Here is a 19,160-nt window from a genome sequence, read left to right as displayed (position 1 = left end):
AAATCTTCTTTCTTCTGGGCTGCAGGTAGGCTAAATTATCTTTGCAACAAAGGTATGTGAAGGAGTCCCTCTGAGATAGAGGTGAGAAGAGTCAGCAGCAACTGGTCATCTCAGTGGAAGCAATTCCTGGTTTTTAAAACTCCAGCCCATTCTCATTGCAAAGGTCTCAAGCCTTGCAATGTTTCCCAGTGAAAATAGAGGCACACTTACAACAGGTGTTACTATATACGGTAGCACCATCCTTGTACATGGCTCTGAATACAGTTAAAATAAGACATCTACCCCCAAACTACTACTACAGCTACTATTTACATTTATCCCCACCTTTCTTTAAGCAGCTCAAAGTGGGATACATATAAGTCTCCTCCTCCCCATTTTATCCTCAGAAAAACCCTGTGAGCAGTGCTGGATTTAAGTATAAGCTAAAGAAGCTATCACTCCCAGTAGTGATGTATGGAAGTGAGAGCTGGACCATGAAGAAGGCTGATCGCCGAAGAATTGATGCTTTTAAATTATGGTGCTGGAGGAGACTCTTGAGCAGGGGTCCCCAGACTTACCCGCCTTCGGGCCGGTGCCCGCCGCGCCAATCGCGCGGCGCGCCGGAGGGCGGGAGAGTGCGCACACAGTGGGCCAGAGGGTGGGGGAGTGCGCGCCAGTGCGCATGCGCACACCCATTTACTGGCGCGGTGGCGCACTTCCAGGCCGGAAAAATCACCAAAAATTGTTTGTGCGCATGCGTATGGCCTCCCCCAACCCAGAAGTGCACCTCCTCCAACCCGGAAGTGCACCACAAATGACCTCTTCTGAGTCGGGAGAGGCCCATACGCATGCGCAGAAACGATTTTCGGCAATTTTTTCCGATCTGGAAGCGCGCCGTCGCGCAGCGCGCCGCAAGAGCGGGCGGCGGCAGTGGGCGGCGGGGGTCGTCACGGGCCGGATTGGGGGGCCAATTGGGCCGCATCCGGCCCGGGGGCCGTAGTCTGGGGACCCCTGCTCTTGAGAGTCCCATGGACAGCAAGAAGATCAAACCTATCCATTGTGAAGGAGATCAGCCCTGAGTGCTCACTGGAAGGACAGATCCTGAAGCTGAGGCTCCAATACTTTGGCCACCTCATGAGAAGAGAAGACTCCCTGGAAAAGACCCTGATGTTGGGAAAGATTGAGGGCACTAGGAGAAGGGGACGACAGAGGACGAGATGGTTGGACAGTGTTCTCAAAGCTACGAACATGAGTCTGACCAAACTGCGGGAGGCAGTGCAAGACAGGAGTGCCTGGCGTGCTCTGGTCCATGGGGTCACGAAGAGTCGGATACGACTAAATGACTAAACAACAACAAAGAAGCTATAGCTTAGGGCCCCATTCTCTTGTCACCCCCCAAAAAAATTAAAGAAAAAAACTGGATGTACATTTCCAAAATATAAGATTAAAAAACAAGTAAAAATTAAACCTACATAAAGCAACAGTGTTTTGTGTTGTGTAGGCTCCTATGATGTAAGTAATGGGCCCCCAATCATTTTAAGTTAGAGCTTAATAATTATTTCCACTATTAATATACTACTTCTTAATTGTATTTCAGTTCAACAATTACTTTGATAAAAATACATATTTTGTTATGTGAAATGGCTTTAGATACCTGTTAGGTCCATAAACTGCCATATAGCATATATTCTCAAAGCTACCAACATGAGTTTGACAAAACTGCAGAAGACAGTGGAAGATAGGAGTGCCTGGCAGGCTCTGGTCCATGGGGTCACAAAGAGTCAGACACAACTAAATGACTAAACAACAACAAGCATATATTCAACACAAAAAACAGGGGCAATTTGTTGTTGACAAAGGACAACTGGACATATAAAGGGCCTTATTACTCTTGAGAGTCCCATGGACTGCAAGAAGATCAAACCTATCCATTCTGAAGGAAATCAGCCCTGAGTGCTCCCTGGAAGGACAGATCGTGAAGCTGAGGCTCCAATACTTTGGCCACCTCATGAGAAGAGAAGACTCCCTGGAAAAGACCCTGATGTTGGAAAAGATTCAGGGCACAAGGAGAAGGGGACGACAGAGGACGAGATGGTTGGACAGTGTTCTCGAAGCTACGAACATGAGTTTGACCAAACTGCGGGAGGCAGTGCAAGACAGGAGTGCCTGGCGTGCTCTGGTCCATGGGGTCACGAAGAGTCGGACACGACTAAATGACTAAACAACAACAATTACCTTCAGTAACTTAGGGCCTCATCAAACCTAAATCCAGCCCTGCCTGTGAGGTAGGTTAGGCTGAGAGTGAGTGACTGGCCCAAAATCACCCACTGAACTTTATAACGGAGCGGGGATTTGAACCCTGGTCTTTCAGGTCATACTCTAAGCACCACACCACAAAGTGTAGTGCCTATACAAGAGAGGATAGGCCATTAAACCAGACTGAAGCTGTAGTGCAGATGGGCTAGCACCAGCGCCAGCAAGCTCACTCCTCGCTCATTTCCCTTTGCCCTTGCAGCGCGAGTTCCACGTGTTGATGATTGCTAGTCATCGAGGATATGATGGGTGCAGTCAGGTGCGTAATAAACAGAAAGTCAAGCAAAGAGCAGAAACTTATAGGCCACAAAGTTGACTTTGTCCTCCCTGCCAAAGATGTGTTGTCTTTCCTTGACAACAGCATGGTTAGCTTGTCAAAATTTCATACGTCAATGTTATTCCTCTTTCCAAAAAGATGCATCAGGAATGCATATTCAGAACATCCTGCTTTGTTTCAACAGAGGACTGCTTGGGACCATAGTATTTCAAGGCACTGCTGGTCCAGATCCCTCAACAGCTAGGGATGGAGGAGAAATTTGACTGAGTACACATTTAAAGGAGAATCGGTTTAATTTGCAATTTCTGAAACAATAGGCAAACTGCAACGCAGCTGTCCTTTGAAAATTGTCCTTCTCTTAATTTTGTGATGCAGTTCTCCAACCAAGCTTACTCATCACAAACAGGATACCACTGGGCAGAGTGAGGCACCACTGGGCAGAGTGAGGCAGCTGTTTCTCACCCCTTGAGCTAGCCTGCTGCTTTCTGGTACAGTGGAGGGTGTGGAAGTAAAATTCAGTTGCCAGTCTGACCAGCTTTTGGATATGGAGAAGGGCTTTAGCTCAAGGGTAGAGTATCTAGTTTGCATGCAGAGGGTTCCACGTTCAATCCCTGGCATTTCCAAAGAGGGCTGAGAGAGGCCCCCATCTGAAACCATGGAAAGGACTATGTCAGTGTCAAGGAGCTGTCAGGTGAGCTCAGGTCGTCCACAGGGCAGGAAGAATGTGAGGCATGAAAAGCAATTAGCTTTGATTCACAGAAGGCAACAACACAGCAGAGTTACTCTTGCTCGACTCATTCAGATGTTGCTGAAACTGACCGCTTACCCTGGCTACCTCCTCTAGCCCCTCGTACCGGATCGCTCCCAAGCAGACAGAGACGGTGGAGAGGGGGTGAGCTCCTCCTCTGAGCCTGCCTGGCCCATTGCTCAGCAACGTGTAGGACTGGGTGTCAGAGGAGTGGGGGTGGGGTGGGGAGGGCCAGCAGGACTGGGACTGCCCAGCAGCTGGGTAGGAAGGGCAACCTCTGACTCCTCTCTGCCTGAGTCTGCACTCACACTGTGACTTTCAGCCTCCAACCCTGCTCTCTTTCTCTTGACCCCCCCCCACTTGATTGCTCAAACCCCCTGTTTATAGCACCTTTCAGCTCACCCCTTCTGCAAATTGCCCTTCAGTGTCCCACCACCATAATCTAGGGTCGTCTTCTTCTTCTTCTTCTTCTTCTTCTTCTTCTTCTTCTTCTTCTTCTTCTTCTTCTTCTTCTTCTTCTTCTTCTTCTTCTCCTCCTCCTCCTCCTCCTCCTCCTCTTCCTCCACCTCCACCTCCTCCTCCTCCTCTTCTTGTTCAGGACAAGGTTGTTGCAGTTACACTGATGACTGCAGCACAGTTCATGAATCGGGAGAGGTTGTTGGAGATTCATTCCCCGTGTGCAGTCATGGCTTTGATGCCTATCACATGACGGTATGTGTTTACTTTCCACAGGAATGGGATGTGACGTAGACAGGGTGTTTGTCTTACAGTGTTCCTGCAGTGGGGCTGTTGTCCTTTGTTCTTTCTCTCTGCTGTCTGATGCCAGAGAGAGAGGGAGCCATGTTGCAGTGCTCCATGTGTGTTTATATGTAAATAAAGTAGACTAGCCAAATGCTGTGCTGCTGAGTTCTGTTACACAACTGCACAAACCTCTGCAGATCCGTGAAGTGTGCTGATGTCAGTTGGCATCAGTCGCTGTGATGTTCAGGCTGAGAAATGCTTTTGAAGCTCCCGAACGATCTACCAGGAGAGAGGGAACATGCCAGTCGGGTATGTGTCTTTGCCAAGCTTCTACTCGAGAGTAGAACACCCTGACACTTCTGTCCTCCCTGCAGGGTTCTTGAGCTGGCGGCTCCCACCATTCTTCCTCATCCAGCCAGTCCCCGACATTCAGTTAGTATAGGCAATGCAGGGCTTAATGGATCAATGATTTGACTCACTATGGGGCAGCTTCCTGTGGAATGGGGGAAGGTCCCCTAGCTGGGCCACAGGTCCCCCATCTCTGTGAGAAGTAGGCCTGTATCCCTTTAGCCTCTTTGTCATCTTTCTGCTATTGACTGCCCACAATCATTGTTACCTTCTACCATGTTGGGTCCGGACAAACACCAGGAAACTGTTTGCTTTGGGGGGGCCTAACTGGCCCTTTTAGAAATCTACCATTTCCATTTGCTTGTATCCAGTGAATTGGTTCGTTCCTGACCAAGTCACATGCAAGGACCCACCAGTTGGGCCTCCGAGGCCTCATTGGAGAGTTTTGTCTTACAAGTCGTCTGTCAATTATGCCAGCAGGGTCTGGGGATTAGTTGTTGAAATTACTGCTTTATATCTCTGTGGCTAGATAATAAGGGAGCAACTTCTTCTAGACAAAGAGCATTCTAATTGGTTTCTACAATCTCCTTTGAGTGTACGGCACGAATATTAATAATTGGGGGGGGGGGGAGGAAGGTTAAATAAGGTTTTGCTCACGCCAAAAAGCGATAGTCCAAAAATCCAGAAGGCTTGAAAGAGTGACGGGAAGTACAAACAGATGGCATTTGAATCCTTCCCTTTAGGGGGAAAATGTCATTCTTGACAATCCATATTGAACAGCTTCCCTGTTTAGGATCGAGACAAGAACAAAACATTTTTATTTTGTTTTTTGCCTTCTTGCAGTGGCAGGAACTAAGAGCCCAGAGCATTGCTTTGGGAGACGTTTATAGGCTCTGATAGATTTCCAGAAACGCAAAAGTATTTTAGTAGCTTGTCTTTATTTTTGACAAAAGAAATCTGAAGCAAATGCCACACGATATTTGGCCAGCTCATGACATTTCAGAGCTCACCCTTATTGTAAGCTTAAACTCATGTGAGGCAAAGACAATTGATGCTATCAGGAATGATCTAGGAGGTGGAGAGGGGAGAGAAGGCCAATTAAAGAAAGATGCTACCTAAAGCAATTGCTTTCAATTTGATATATATCAAATTGAAAATTTAATGGACACAATAGAGGCAATCAGAATGGGTTAGAAAAGGTTTTCATAAGTCCATTTCCTAACACACAAAAATCAGCATTCTAGGTTGGGGCTATAAATCATTTCCAATGTGTGTGTTTTTGGTGTTTTTTTTTTAATGTTATTGATTTTAAGTTTTGCAACCAATATCCCTTAGGCTCAGTATAAAGGAAATAATATTAAAATCTCAAATACATCAAACATCCAAGTACTTAGTTGGATTGGTTTTTTGCTGACACAGGTCTATTCATCTTAGACGAGGTAGAAGCAAGACTGAACTTGAAATGGCCGCATAAAAAATGCATCGGGGAAGCTGACAAAAAACCTTTTTCTTCACGTGCTTAAAATACATATTTTTAAGGAGAGAACTGAAAAATGGTGTAAAGTTAGAGGGCTGAACTTCATTTCTCTAGAGCTATTCATTCATTCATTCAATTTGATTATATCCCACCTTCTTTCCTCCATGGAGCACAAGGAAGCGTCCATAGTTCTCCTACTCCCCATTTTATCCTCCCAACAACCTTGTGAGGTAGCTTAGGACAGGAGGCGGTGAGTGACTTCCAAGGTCACCCAGTGAGAGCTTCAAGGCTGAGTAGGGACTTGAATTCTGGTCTCCCAGATCCTAGCCCAACACTCTAACCGCTATGCCACATTGGTTCTATATTCTGCCCATCCTCTGAAAGCAGCCCCAGGTGGCAAACGGCCAGGTAATAAAACAATTAAAACATAAGTTGTTTATTGGCTGTATGTTGCTTTAAACTGTTTTTTAATATTGTGTTATGATGTTGTAAGCTGCCCTAGGACCTTAGGGTGAAGGGAGGATGACAAGCAAGCAGGGACTACAATTCTATTATTCTAAGACAGGCATCCCCAAACTTCGGCCCTCCAGATGTTTTGGACTACAATTCCCATCTTCCCTGACCACTGGTCCTGTTAGATAGGGATCATGGGAGTTGTAGGCCAAAACATCTGGCGGGCCACAGTTTGGGGATGCCTGTTCTAAGACTTCCTTGTTCCAACAGGCTTTGGGGAATTAACTGCTTTTAATCAAAGGGCTGGTGCTGAGCACAGTTGGTAGAGCATCAGATTCTTAATCTCAGGGTCGTGGGTTTGAGCTCCATGTTGAGTGAAAGATTCCTGCATTGCAAGGAGTTGGACTTGTTTTTCAGCTCTACTATTCTCTCTCTCTCTCTCTCTCTCTCTCTCTCTCTCTCTCTCTCTCTCTCTCTGTGTGTGTGTGTGTGTGTGTGTGTGAGAGAGAGAGAGAGAGAGAGAGAGAGATTCTATCAATCATTTTTAAATGATTTCCCTATTTTTAATGGTTCTAATATTTATCCATCAGCCAACCCATCAGTGGTAAAGATGGGGAATAAATATACAATAATAACAACTCTACTATAAACTAATTCTTTAAAACCCAAGATTTTCTAGGTATCATGCAACTAAAGGAGGAAAAAAAAACCAGTTGCATTTTTATTTCTGAGAAGGGATCCCACAGAGTCGTTTGTAATAACCCCCAGAATCATTTGTTGCAAGATTTGTTCAAGAAATCCCGCCGTGCCCCCTGCTCTTTTGAATCCATCATTTGTTATGAATCCGTTCACTTTGATGCCATTCGCATGATGCCTGCTTCCCTTCCTCTCTTCCGATGAAGCGCCTGCCTCTGTCCTTTTGGAAAACACAGCGAGACTTCAGTATCAGGAGCCGAGCAGATGTCAGAAGACTAACATGACAGAAATCCCTCTGCAAATATTGGCAAACTCGTCCCGTATTGATGTTCCGGCTAAACGAACGATGAGAAATATCATCTGTCAACTCCTCGAGGTAGAGCCAGAAATAAAGAAAGAAATCAAAATATGTTTGTTTGGTAGGTTCATTCTGGAGATCTCAACCTTTAATCAACAGTGCTCGAGATAACAGAGAGGGAGCTGAATATATATATGCAATGCGGTGATAAACAGGGCCATCCTGTGCGTCGGCACATGGGCGCCATCAGTAAAACACAGCATAGGTAAAAATATTATGTTGATGATTAATAATAATAATTAGCCACCCTTCACCCTCGGGTCCAAGGGCAAGTTGCACCATTAAAACACATTATTAAGAACAACTTACAGTTGCAAAAAAAAAAATAAAGTAGGTTCTAAAAATATGCACTTCAAGTATCAAAAGCCAGGGTAAAGAAGTGGATCTTCAGCATTTGGCAGAAGCTATGCGATGAAGGTGCCAGGCATGCTTCTCTGGGGAAGGAGTTCCACATCTTAGGGGCCACCACAGGGAAAGCCCTCTCCTGGGCTGCCACCACCCAGCGTGTCAGGCATGGAGTATCTTCTCTTCCCCCGGTAGCCTCAGAGGCAAGAAGAACAAACAGTTCATATTTTTTGGTTTTTTATTCAGTCATCTGGTTGCAAGACAAAAGATCCATGTCTCCATGCACAGGAGATGTTGGCTACTCTGAGTCCCTCCTCTTTCATCCCCAACAACATCCTGGAAATCTACAGGAAGCCATAGGAGGCACATCCCTCTACATTCTCTGTTCTTGAATGTGGAGGGACTGGTGAGCCCTCGAACTAGGAGGGTCTCCCATACACTTCAGGGAGATCTCTCCTGGCTGCTCACTCACTTCTCTCTCCTCCTCAACTATCTCATAACTAGGCATTTCCTCATTCAGCTGTACATATCCCTGTCTCCCTCTCCTCCTGAGACAGCTCGGGGGGCGGGCAACTTCCTACTCCCACTCCTCTTCTGAGAGGAGCTGATCAGACCGAGGGCACATTTCCAATTCCTCCTGTTCAGCCCAGTTCCTGACAGAGCCTCTGAGAGAGGAGGAATCTCCAAGAGGACCCCCCTCTACTGATCTCAGCACCCAAGCAAGTGTGTAAGGAGCAAAGGCACCAAATCCTAGGGGCCAAGGTAGTAATAATAATAATAATAATAATAATAATAATAATAATAATAATAATAATAATATTTCTACCCCACCCATCTGGTTAGGTTTGCCCAGCCACTCTGGGCAGCTTCCAGCAAAATATTAAAATACAATAGTGCGTCAAACATTAAAAGCTTCCCTAAACAGGGCTGCCTTCCAATGTCTTCTAAAAGTCTGGTAGTTGTTTTTCTCTTTGACATCTGGTAGGAGGGCGTTCCACAGGGCGGGTGCCACTACCGAGAAGGCCCTCTGCCTAGTTCCCTGTAACTTGGCTTTTCACAGTGAGGGAACCGCCAGAAGGCAGCTTCTCCTCTTCCTTGCTTGCTTTCCAGCAGCTGCTACAAGCTGCCCAAAGGATGAGGCTGACAGTGGTGGGCGTGGAGAGGCCCTGGAGACACCATGGTCACTACTGCAGCCACCACTTGGAACAAGCACCGGCTCATCTTCATCCCTGAGCTTGGTGGCAGCAGCATTGGCGGGGAAAAGAAGGACATTCCAGGATCAGGTCAGAAGCTGGCTTTCGTAATTCCAGGGCTGTCCCTGGAAAATCAGGACACTTGGAGGGTATGGGAGGATGAGCTTGGGGAGAGAGAAAGGCTAATAAAACCAGGCTCCAACCCCTTCCCCAATAGCCTGTATGGTCACATTTCTACCCCTCCCTTTGGGAGCACAACTTGAGTCATAAGAGGAGAGGCTGAAGGCAAACATGTCTACAATTCTATGATTCTATGTCCCCTCTGTAAGAGCAAAATGACATTCTCTCAAATACCCATTTGTTCCAGTTTTAATAAGACCTTAAAGGTAAAGGTAAAGGGGCCCCTGACCATCAGGTCCAGTCGTGTCCGACTCTGGGGTTGCGGCGCTCATCTCGCTCTATAGCCCGAGGGAGCCAGCGTTTGTCCGCAGACAGCTTCTGGGTCATGTGGCCAGCATGACAAAGCTGCTTCTGGCGAACCAGAGCAGTGCACAGAAACGCCGTTTACCTTCCCGTCGGAGCGGTCCCTATTTATCTACTTGCACTTTGATGTGCTTCAGAACTGCTAGGTGGGCAGGAGCTGGGACTGAGCAACGGGAGCTCACCCCGTTGCAGGGATTTGAACCGCTGACCTTCTGATCAGCAAGCCCTAAATCTGTGGTTTAACCAAGTTTAATCAGCAATTTGCTGTGCATTTTGCCACATAATCACATTTTTAATGCAAATTCGCCTGATGTGCACATTTTTGCAAGCAATTTTCCCTGGTACAGTGTGCATCTATATGTCATTTCCACTAGTTTATAGATCTTCACACACACTTTCCCATAATATATTCATTTTTGTAGCCTTTGGGGAGGGGGCGGTTTGAGGAACAGCAACATTGGGAGGAGTGTGAATCTCATCAAAAGACATCTGCATTTTGGTTCATGTATCATTTTGGGAAGTGTGGATGAAGCAGGACGGCCTAAAAATGTGAAGTGAACTGAATTTCTCTTCCCCCCCCCCTCCCGGTCTAATTGCTGTCATGGAATGTCAGGCTGGACAAGCCCATCAACATCCGAATGCTGTAAAATGAAAATAATGAAATAAGGTGTGTGTGCGTGTGTGTGTTGTAGGGGAGGGAAATCTTATTGATTTACAATCTGCTGCACCTCCAATTATCAAGGTCCTGGTTTAAGAAAATTCCAAAATTTGACATCCATCCACTGTATGACAAGGCGAGGACTACTTTTATAAATACCGCCCAGGGAACGAGGCATAAATCCAAGTGTTATCTCCATAAAAGGACTATTGAATTACATGGCACAATAGAGACATAAATATATAACTGCTTTGCAGAATATGGCTGGGAAGGGAGTCCCGAAGCACTCCTTGCACAATGGCAGAACATTACTCCAAATGCATCACCAGAAAGCAAAGGACGGGAAATGAATCACACCACATGTGTGCTTGTCAAGAGGCAGCCCCGTTGTTGCCCCCTAAGACCGTAAGGCAAGTCCTACTGGATCAGGCCAATGGCCCGTCTAGTCCAGCATCCAGTTCTAACAGTGGCCAACCAGATGCCTGTGGGAAATGCACAAACAGGCTCTGAGCACAAGACCCTCCTCGCCCACCTGTGGTTTCCAGCAACAGTTATTCAGAAGCATTGATGCTGCTGAGCATGAAGGCAGAACATTGCCAGAGCATGCCTCGTTGTTGTTTAGCCATTTAGTCGTGTCCGACTCTTCATTACCCCAGGGCCGTCTTAAGCAGGTTGGGCACCCTGGCGCCGTGGTGCGCAGATCACTCCGGTGCCCCCGCCCCGCCCTGCTTCTCCCCGTGGCTGGTGGGCAGGCGCAGCGCGCAGCGTGGTTTCCGTGCAGCTCCGCTGTGCAACGCCCTCCTGCCGACCCGGCACCCTGGTGCTCCGCGCCACCCAGCCTACCCCTAGAGCCGGCCCTGCATTACCCCATGGACCAGAGCATGCCAGACACTCCTGTCTTCCAGCCAAGATCCTCCTTCATGGATCACTGCCTTGTCATCGTAAAGGGGCTGGGATAACTCAAAGAAGCTATGAGCTATGCCGTGTAGGACCACACAAGACGGACAGGTCATAGTGGAGAGCTTTGACTAAACGTGATCCACCTGGAGCAGGAACTGGCAAGCCACTCCAGTATCCCTGCCAAGAAAACTCCATGGACAAAGACAACAGGCATATAAAAGAGCATGCCTAGAACCCATCAAGAATCTCATCCTCCATGCATTCATGTAATCCTCCTTTAAAGCTATCCAAGCTGGTGGCAGTCAATGGCCTCTGCAGGAGCGAGTACCATAATTTAACTGCAAGAAGGGGGACTTTCTTTCATCTGTCCTGAATCTTCCAACCTTCAGCTTCAGTGGCTAACCACAAATTCTAGTGTTATGAGTGGGAGAGAAGACCTTCCCTTTTTTCACTTTCACAATGTCGTGCATGATTTTGTCACCTATGAGTCATTTCCCCCCCTCTAAACTAAAAGTCCTGAATGCATCAACCTGTTTTCATGGGGGAGGTGCTCCATCCCCCTTTTAACTCTGCCTTTTAGTGCCTAAGCTGTGATTTGGGGAAGGGCCGGACATCAGCTTTGCCTGCAGAAGGTTCACTCCCCAGCAACTCCAGATAGGGATGGCAGAGATTTGCTGTCTGAAACCATGGAGAGCTGCTGCCAGTCAGTACAGATAACTGGGACATGGGTGGCGCTGTGGTTTAAACCACTGAGCCTCTTGGGCTTGCCGATCGGAAGGTCGGCGGTTCGAATCCCCGCGACAGGGTGAGCTCCCATTGCTCTGTCCCAGCTCCTGCCAACCTAGCACTTCAAAAGCACACCAGTGCAAGTAGATAAATAGGTACCACTGCAGCGGGAATGTAAACGGCATTTCTGTGTGCTCTGGTTTCCGTCACAATGTTCCATTGCACCAGAATCAGTTTAGTCACGCTGGCCACATGACCTAGAAAGCTGTCTGTGGACAAACGCCGGCTCCCTTGGCCTGAAGCGAGATGAGTGCCACAACCCCATAGTCATCTTTGACTGGACTTTGACTGTCCAGGGGCCCTTTCCCTTTCCCTTTTTACAGGTAATACTGAGCTAAATAGACCAATAATCTGGCTCTGTATCCTATAACATAGAGATGATGCTGTGTTTGGACTTCATATGAAGAACTTACACTTGGTCATTGTGTGTTTGTGCTGTTCTCTGCAGTGTTTCTCTCATATGGTTTTATCAGTAATAATGTTGCATATCTGTTGAAGCATATTTATTGTTAAACTGCTTTAAAAAGGTTCCCACCCCCTTGAAAAGCGTTCTATAGATTTTTAAATTTAAAACCCCCCAGCAACAACCTACAATGCCACAACAGATATGAGCAGAAAGGCCATAAACAGCTTTCCAGTGTATCATGTGTCTAGACTTCCTTAGCTGCCAAGTATCCCGTTTTTCGTGGGAAACCCCGGGATTTTAATCCGTTTCCCGCTGTTCTCCCAAATGGAGAAAAATCCTGGAAATCCCCTGGATTTCCTACCTGCCAGGGAGCCTCCATTTTGGGTGCCGCTCTGCCCATGTGTGGGCACCGGAAATGGGGCAGAGTGGCACCGGAAGTCGCTTCTACGCCTGCCCGGCGGCCATCTTGGTGGTGGCCGCATGGTGGCAGCCGTCACCAAGATGGCCACTGGGCATGCGTAGAAGTGACTTCCGGTGCCACTCTGCCCCATTTCCGGTGCCCACACATGGGCAGAGCAGCCCCGGAAGTTGCTTCTACGCAACATCCGGTGCCGCGCCGCTGCTGATCCCACATTTTTCAGCGGGAGACTTGGCAGGTATGGACTTCACCACTTCAGAGTTTGTGGAATAGAGGTGTAACATTTTTAAATACTACCCTACAGTGTAGGGAAGGAAGATGGCTTCACATATAACCCAGCCAGTTGGGTGGGGTATAAATATTAAAAATATTATTATAAATATTATAAACTTTGGCTCTGGGAAACATCAGTTAGCCTCCCTAACGTATTTCTTCTCTATGTGTACGAAGCTATAGGTATTTAAAGATTAGATCCTGCGCCACCTGCAATCGGAGTTGGTACAGTCCAATAAGCATTTCCCCACCTGATTTCCTGGTTGGGCAGAACTGACAGGTTCCCGATTATTTTCATTAAAATAAAATAAAAAGACCTACAGAATGTAAACAGCCAAAGTTGGAGTTTCTTCAGAATACATTTTTTTCTTATTAGGGAAAATGATACCTTCCACCAGGCAAATTAGTATGGAAGTGATATTAAAAATGTCACGTCTTTAATGAGGATGTTGAATTGTGGCACATCATAAGCACTGTTACAATTTGTGAATAAGATTAAAAAGAGGAGGGGGGGACACCTTTGATGTAATGCTATTACCCTGCGTACTTGAAAGTGATCAAATTATGATCCATCAAAGGAAGAAATGGTTAGAACGCCATAGCAGAGAGAGAGAGGGATAGAGAGAGGTGCACATCTACACACTTCAAATGAGCATGAAGATTGCTCGTTTTAATAATTCACACTTCCTCATTCCAATCTAACAGCAGGTCTACTGAAACCTGTGAAGTGCTTGAAAAAATTAAATGGACCAAACAATCTGAAATCGCTTCCCCCAAGCCCACAATGATTACACTTTGTTGTTGTTGAGGGGTTTTTTAATCACTAGTTCAAAAGTATGCTCCTTGCTCCAGGGAGAATAGCACGGTCAGCTCCATTCTCTTGGACAATGGAGAAACTGCTCTGTCAACAGAGTGGGGTTGGATGCAAGATTTGATGGGAATGGGAGAGTTTCTTGCTTGAGTGGAGCTCGGTGGGTGCTGATTAGAGCCTCGTGACTGCAGACTCTGTGAATGGTGGGAAATGAGGGCCACACTCATTCCATGAGCACAGAAAAAAACTGCCCTGATATTGTTGATTTCTTAAGCGAAATGGGGTGTGCAGCAGATTGTGCAAGAACTAACCAGGTATCCCATTACCGCCGCCACAACTACAGCGTAAGTCAGATCGCTGCGTTAGTGGGAGGCCATCATGCACTTGTTCCTGTTTTTAAGAGAGCTGGTGAGCAGGACAAACATTTGTTGGAAATGCAGGGAGACTGAAGGCACATGGATCCACATGTGGTGGAACTGTAAAAGGATCAGACAATTTTGGGAAATGATTCGTAACGAGCTTAAGAAAATGTTCAAATGTTCCTTCCCTAAAAAACCTGAAGCCTCCCTGCTAGGAATTATGGGTAATGAAATCCAAAAAAGTTCAGGAGAGTCTTTATGTATGTCACAGTTGCTGCCAGAATTCTAATCGCAAAAGGCTGGAAGGGAGAGGATATTCCATGTAAATTAAATTGGCAAAAGAAGATAAGAGACTATGCTGAGCTGGCAAGATTATCAACAAGGTTAAGAGACATTGCAGAAGAAAGATTTATCAGAGAGTGGGATATATACAGAGTATATGTAAGAGAACACTGTCAAAAGATTGATCCATTGCAGGTCTTGATTGAGCTTCTGTGTGTAAGTAGGATAATTTTATAAAATAAAATTTATAGTAAGTCAAATAGCAAAGAGAAAGTAAAGTATAAGCGTGTATTTAAGGAGAAGCTCGGAGGTCTTGTCAAATTTAACCACAAATGGATGTACGAAGCAAGTATTAGTTAAAGAATGATTTTTTTTCGCTTATTTTGCCTATAGCATCTACTGTATATTTCTGTTATAACGTTTTCAACCAATAAAGCATTTTTAAGAAGGGGGAAGAGAGAGCTGGTTAGCTGTCCAGCAAATTTTTTTCCTGAAAGCAGAGCAGGATAAGGTGCTGCATCCCCAATAGCCAGGCATGATGGACCTGCTGTTCACATTTGGTTGCCCTCCTCTGTATATGTTCTAGATTATCAAGAGCCAGTGTGGTGTAGTGGTTAAGAGCGGTGGACTCGTAATCTGGTGAACCGGGTTCGCTTCCCCACTCCTCCACATGCAGCTGCTGGGTGACCTTGGGCTAGTCACACTTCTCTGAAGTCTCTCAGCCTCACTCACCTCACAGAGTGTTTGTTGTGGGAGAGGAAGGGAAAGGAGACTGTTAGCCACTTTGAGACTCCTTAAGGGGTGTGAAAGGCGGGTTATCAAGTCCAAACTCTTCTTCTCCTCCTTCTTGTCTCCTTCTCCTTCTCCTTCTCCTTCATCTCAAACCATGGTGCCCAGAACTGGACACAATACTCCAGGTGTGGTCTGACAAAGGCAGAAAAGAGCGGTACTATAACTTCCCTTGATTGTAACGCTAGACTTCTGTTGATGCAGCCTTGAATTGCACTAGCTTGACTGAAATGTACTGCAGTTTTGTAACAATTCCCACCTCACTTTTACCAACATCAAATAATGATTCCCTTGCATGTCCCCTGTATCTATATTTGCTTTCTCTTTCACCTCCAATGCTTTTTCTTCTGCAATCTCATTCATTAAAGAGCAAATGAAGCTGTCGTAATCGAGGCTGATCCCCGATTACAATAAATTTATTTTGACACAACCTTTAATAAATTGAAAAGAGGAAGTGCCAAAAAAAGCAGCCTGATCTACATCTCTCTGGTAAAGTATCCTCATCTCCTTTGACATCTGCACATTCCTGTTTGCATCAAAAGTCAATGTTTTTCAACTCTGCAGGAAGCTGTTTAGCATAGAGTCAGCAAATTCACTTTAGATGTGACTTTGCTACCAAAAGCTGCCATTTGGAGAATAAGGAAATTGAACATTATCGCTCGAATGAGGCCAACTGAGGGCGAAGAGGAGATTACAAAATTTTACATTGTTTTCTGTATTGCAAAAGGCTAAGATGAAAGTAGGGGGCTTGCTCTAGATGACACTGTTGGTGCCTCCCACAACTCCTGCCTCCCATTGTAAAATAGGGTCAAGTAACTGATTTGTTCGATTCACAAATAATGGTTCTCCTAATATAGATATTTCTCTGTGCCATTTTGCCTAATATACAGATATCTGCAAATAATTTTTCCTTAACATGATGCATTTTGTTTGGTTTCTGCAGGAAAATATAGGTCTTTAATGACTACTTTAGCCTTGTATATTCAATTGCATATACATTACTTGCATGGGGAACTGCATTGCAATATTCAGAGAAGTGCAAATTTTGAAGGATTGTGTTTTGGTTCATTTCAGCAAGCCTGAATTAAGTAGGTTCTCCTTTAAATGCAAATGGCATTGAATTTCTTCCCCACCCCCAATCACGATCCTAATAATAATAATAATAATAATAATAATAATAATAATAATAATAATAATTTATACCCCGCCCATCTGGCTGGGTTCCCCCAGCCACTCTGGGCGGCTTCCAACAAAACATTAAAATACAGAAATCCATCAAACATTAAAAGCTTCCCTAAACAGGGCTGCTTTAAGATGCATTCTAAAGGTCTGGTAATTGCTGTTCTCTTTGACCTCTGGTGGGAGGGCGTTCCACAGGGTGGGTGCCACTACCGAGAAGGCCCTCTGCCTCGTTCCCTGTAACTTGGCTTCTCGTAGTGAGGAAACCGCCAGAAGGCCCTCGGTGCTGGACCTCAGTGACCGGGCAGAACGATGGGGGTGGAGACACTCCTTCAGGTCCATTCGTTCATGTTCTGACTGTTTCATATGGAAGCAGCAGTTTTGTGCTGTTGCTGTTTTAGGGGTGCAAATGGCACAAAACAAGATGAAAGAACAAGATTGGATGAAGCTACATACAGTGGTACCTTGGTTCTCAAACTTGATCCATTCCAGAAGTCCGTTCCAAAACCAAAGCATTCCAAAACCATGGCTCACTTTCCCATAGAAAGTAATGCAAAATGGATTAATCCGTTCCAGACTTTTTTTTTTTAAAAAAAGAAAAAACCCTAAAACAGCAATCTAACATGAATTTTACTATCTAGTGAGACCATTGATCCATAAAATGAAAGCAATAATCAATGTACTGTACTATAAAATAAATAAGACAGTATTGTAGATGATAAACATTTAAATTATTTTTTTTTCTGACTTGCACTGATGATAGTCATTGTTTGGATTGGGGGATTTTATCCATTTCCGCAGTTACATAATCATTCAATCAGTAGCTGAACTGGGTTCCACAGAGTCACAAAAACAAATTAACCGAAAAAGCCTCAAAAACAAAAACGCAAAATAAATAGCAGCAACAAAAGCGCAAACTTCATCCATCCTGGAAGTCTGTTTGATTTCCAAACTGTTTGAAAACCAAGGCTCGGCTTCTGATTGGTGCAGGCACCCTGGAAACAATAGCTGACAGCCGCATCAGACGTTCGGCTTCCAAAAACCATTCGAAAACCAGAACACTTACTTTCGGGTTTCCGGTGTTCGAGAACCGAGGCGTTTGAGTACCAAGACGTTTGAGAACCAAGGTACCACTGTATTTGCAATTGCATAGCATTTTTCCCCCGTAAGCCAAAGGCAGTTAAAGAGCTAACACTGGCATCAGTCCTTGCAAAAGAGGCCTGAGCCATGGGTTTTCTGCCTCCTTGATCATCATTGCTTGAGATCGTGGGATGTGCCCCTGCATTAACCCAATTCAAGGTACGTTCTCAATCAGCTGACTCAACTGACAGATTTGGGAACACAACACTCCTTGCCTGAGAGCATGCCTTTTGTCCTGACCTCATGTGAGGAGCAGGTGGGGGGGGCATAGCTGCCAAGTACCCCGTTTTCCCCGGGAAACCCCCGTTTTTCATACCGTTTCCCGGCGGTCCCCCGTATCAGTTCGTCTCCCGCTTTTCTCCCTTATTCCGCTCCTGCCAGTGGCCATTCCCCCCCCCCTGCTTTGCCCATCACATCTACGCATGTCCAGAAGTGTGTCTACGCAACTTCCGTGTCGCCGTCGGCCATTTTCGGTGCCCATAGATGGGCAAAGCGACACCGGAAGTTGCGTCTACGCAACTTCCAGTGTCACGTGGCTGCCGGTCCCGGATTCTGCAGTCCGGGACTTGGCAGGTATGGTGTGTGGGGGGGTGTTGGCAGGAGGGAATCCACTGCTATGTGTGTCCAGCTTATGAAATATTAGGGATAGGCAGGGGTCTCTTCCTTCTCATAAAATGTCATAATTCCTCCACCACACCCGCCAAGAAAAGTTCAAGCTTGAATGCAGCTGTCTTGATCTTTCACACTAATTTCACAATGCTGCGTTTTGATGTGAAGGTATTTAATTGTGTGTATTTATTGCATTTTCAAAATTACATATACATATGCATATATCTTCTTCAGTTCCTGCTAATTATGTATACTATATTCTTACTTATATTCAGGTCTGGATTTAGGTTTGATGAGGCCCTAAGCTACTGAAGGTAATGGGGCCCTTTATATGTCCAGCTGTCCTTTGTCAACAACAAATTGTCGCTATTTTCTGTGTGTTGAATATATGCTATATGGTAATTTATGGACCTAATAGGTATCTAAAGCCATTTGCACATAACTAAATATGTATTTTTTTCCCCAAAGTAATTGTTGAACTGAAATACAATTAAGAAGTATATTAATAGTGAAATACATTTAAGAAGTATATTGGGGGGGGGCAAGAGAGTGGGGCCCTAAGCTATAGCTTGTTTTGCTAATACATAAATCCGGTACTGCTTACATACAGGTACATTGAATTTTCCCTTTCAAAGTGCTATGACGGCCACCAAAGAACATTTCCCACCATAAATTTCTTTTCTCCAAGTTGACTTCCTCCCCACCTCCTTACGGCTTCTTCATACCTTTTCTCTAAACTGTGTTGTTTTCCACTTAGTTTATTGTCGTTAAGAAGAATGGTTCCTCCCTGACTATTTTCTCCCTTTTTGAAATTTATTTTCCACACCTCTTTATTTATTTATTTTATTTTATTTTTTTACCTATTAGAAACCATGCTTTTGTAAATATATTTCGAAACATTCCCATTCCTTTTTATACCTTTGTCTCAACTGATCCCTTATTGCCTCCGTCATTCTAGCTAATTCCATATATTCACACACTTTCTTTTGCCACACTTCCTTAGCTGCTATTATATCTCCTTTCCAGGTTGTGGGTTTTTTTTTCTATTAATATTCTGTCTGCCCCTGTACTGGGATTCTTAATTGCTGTGTCAGAGAGCCATGTTGCTGAAGCAGTACATTTTTTTCATTTAAGCAAAA

This window comes from Zootoca vivipara, chromosome 14 (genome assembly GCF_963506605.1).
Source record: "Zootoca vivipara chromosome 14, rZooViv1.1, whole genome shotgun sequence".
In the NCBI taxonomy this organism is placed as follows: domain Eukaryota; kingdom Metazoa; phylum Chordata; class Lepidosauria; order Squamata; family Lacertidae; genus Zootoca; species Zootoca vivipara.
The sequence above is the reverse complement of the archived record's forward strand: the minus strand, read 5'-3'. Positions refer to the sequence as shown.